Source organism: Colobus angolensis, unplaced genomic scaffold, assembly GCF_000951035.1.
Source record: "Colobus angolensis palliatus isolate OR3802 unplaced genomic scaffold, Cang.pa_1.0 Scaffold591, whole genome shotgun sequence".
NCBI classification, from domain to species: domain Eukaryota; kingdom Metazoa; phylum Chordata; class Mammalia; order Primates; family Cercopithecidae; genus Colobus; species Colobus angolensis.
This window is the reverse complement of record NW_012119499.1, coordinates 79,417-82,093: the sequence shown is the minus strand read 5'-3', so window position 1 is coordinate 82,093 and position 2,677 is coordinate 79,417. Positions and strand designations below refer to the sequence as shown.

The following is a 2,677-nucleotide window of genomic DNA, read 5'->3' as shown; positions in this document are numbered from 1 at the left end:
GCGAACGCTTCTGCGCCGGCGATGCTTTCTGTTCCTCTGCAATAGTTAGTTCCTTGAGGCATTTTTAAATGCACAAACGCGTACCCATCTTAGGTGTTCTCGAGGGACACGGATTCCCTAAGCAAACGTCCTTAGGGTCCTGAGTTTAGCAGCAAACTTTCGGGGAATAATTTCCGTGGAAACAATTTGTAGTACATCGAGTGCATAACCGTCTTAAGACAAGGATGTGTATGAGCTTGAGGCGCGTTTTCGTTTTGTGGGGGGCCGATGCACCTCAGTAGGCGGGCCGCAGAGCTTGTTTGGAGATTGTATTTTTCTGCTAAATGTGTTAGCTTTAATCATGTTTCATTCATTGTTAATGTGCATGTATGTTAAGGTTTTAGATTTTTTTCCCTGTGCAGTCGGATTTTTTTCTATTTAACAGTAATCCAGTAAAGACAAGTGCAGAGATAAAGTGTTACTGTTTTGCAATGATACTACAGTAGCCGACGTAGAGGATCGCACATAGATTCTGACTTAAGTGAATGGTATTTTCAGGCTAGACCTAGTTTCTATTTCTGTTACTTAGGACACTTAATAAGAATTCCGTAAAGTTAGCATGCTTTCTGTGCAGCCTTAAAAGAAAACAGTTTTGCACAGCAGTGTCATATCTAGTAAACACATTAGCATGTCCTCTTTTATTAGAAAACGTCTCTTGTTGTCCCTAGGACCAAAGAAGTAAATACTGTGTGGAGGGGAACTGATGTGTTTGGAGAGAAATGGGAACGTAATCATGAAAGACTAAAATTGTGCTTAACGGTAAGTATATCACCTCTAAGAAACCCACCCTGATTTAACCAGGCAGTTGTTATTCACACGTAACTATGGAGTAATTTACCTGTTACCGAATTAAAATTACTAGCTCAGTGAATCAACATTGGTTAAAAATTAAACTGTGGGACTCAATGGATTTGACAACAAAGCTTGGGAAGAAATGTCGGCATAGTACTGAAAAATCTGTTGTCAATCTTAGCGCAATAGCAAAGAGGTCTGTGGTAAGGTAAGTAACTGTAGTGGAAGTTACCTGGGCAGAGGTCTGCTTCTGTCTGTGCTGTGTTTCTTATTTGATTGTTTTTATTATATTTTATTACTGTTGGTGGCACATAGGGGAATGTGGCACAGAGCACCACTCTGGAAGGATGCATCCTGTACAGCCAAAGTGGGCATGTCCAGGGCTTTCATCTGTAACCACAAAATGTCTTAGGAAGTCTCACCTAGTGATAAAGATCACGGTCCCTGTAACTACACTGCTTTGGTTCAGATCTTGGCTGTAGCACTCAGCAGTATCTGTACAACCCTGGAAAAATAAACCTCTGCCTGTTTTCTCATCTATAAAATGGGGAAAAGTACTAATGTCATAGGATTGTTATGGTAGAGTCACAGGAGTTTCACGCATATCACAGTTAAACAGCTCTTGAAACGTGGTGAGTGCCCAATAAATGTTAGCTATTGTCATGTTAGAGGAAATAGATTTTGTGGCCTGGGACATGTAATGCTGTCTTAGCAGAAATTCAGCTGGTTCATTTAAGCTCTAACTTCATGAGCTTTTTGTTGATTAAACCCATCACTGTAGATCCTCTTAGATTCTCTTTTTTGTAGGTCCTGTTTTGTTAGAAAGTATCCGTCACTTATGGTCCACATCTGGATTTACCTGCAGTGTTGTTTGAAATAAAAAATGCCTCCACTGAATTCCTAGGCAGGACAAACTTGCCCCAAAGCTTTGTTCTTCTACATTATCTCTGTGATTGTACAGGAATCTCTCTTCCCTCCTAGATTATCAGTGTCTTGGAGATAGTTGGAGCTCAAATGCTTAGGGAATTGATTTAATGTTGCTTAAAACTTACTTGTAGGCCAGGTGTGGTGGCTCTGTCTACAATGCCAGCACTTTAAGAGGCTGGGGCGGGCAGATCACTTGAGGCCAGGAGTTCGAGACCAGCCCTGGACTCAAGTTGGCCAACATGGCGAAACCCTGTCTCTACTAATAATACGAAAATGAGTCAGGCATGGTGGCACACGCCTGTAATCCTAGCTACTCGAGTGGCTGAACCCGGGAGGCAGAGGTTGCAGTGACCTGAGGTCACCCCATTGCACTGTGGGCCTGGGCAACAGAGCAAGACTCTGTCTTTAAAAAAAAAAAAAAAAAGGTATTTATGAAGGTGAATTTCAAGAATCTAATCAGGCCTCCCTCCCTTCCCCATTAGAGGCACACTCTATGATGTAAAACAGACAGGGAGTATATTCATTTTGAGATAAGTCCAGGAGAACAGTCGACTAACCCTGGCTATAGATACGGAAGTTAACATTCACTTTGGAAGGAGGTTGTGAAGAAAGAATCTTGGACCTTGAGGAATTCTAAATGCTTTGTTGGGTGGCAACTATGCAATACTTATACTATTCCTAATACCTTAAGTGTACTTGTACGTGAAGAGCAAAGTTGGAGGCTGTTGAGGTAAATATCTCAAGTGAGATGGGAACTATACATTTTATGCTCCTGGTTTTCATGATCGCAAAGATTTAATGACTAACTTAGATTCTTTTGATGTATCAAATTACAAGGTTTCGTTTGTAAATAAAGTCTTGTGATTAAAATGACAAAGTGTATTAAAAGAAATTGTATTGTCCAATTAAGTTTCAAGAA

General features: G+C 40.8%; 1 protein-coding gene across 1 annotated transcript in view; it reads left to right on the top strand.

The window, feature by feature from the left end:
• Positions 1 to 2,677, top strand: part of KIAA1551 (KIAA1551 ortholog) — a 33,406-nt gene that overhangs the window by 748 nt on the left and 29,981 nt on the right. The window contains exon 2 of the mRNA XM_011962497.1: positions 708 to 798. The gene's annotated coding sequence lies outside the window, so the exon portion shown is untranslated. The remainder of the gene's footprint in view (positions 1 to 707; positions 799 to 2,677) is intronic.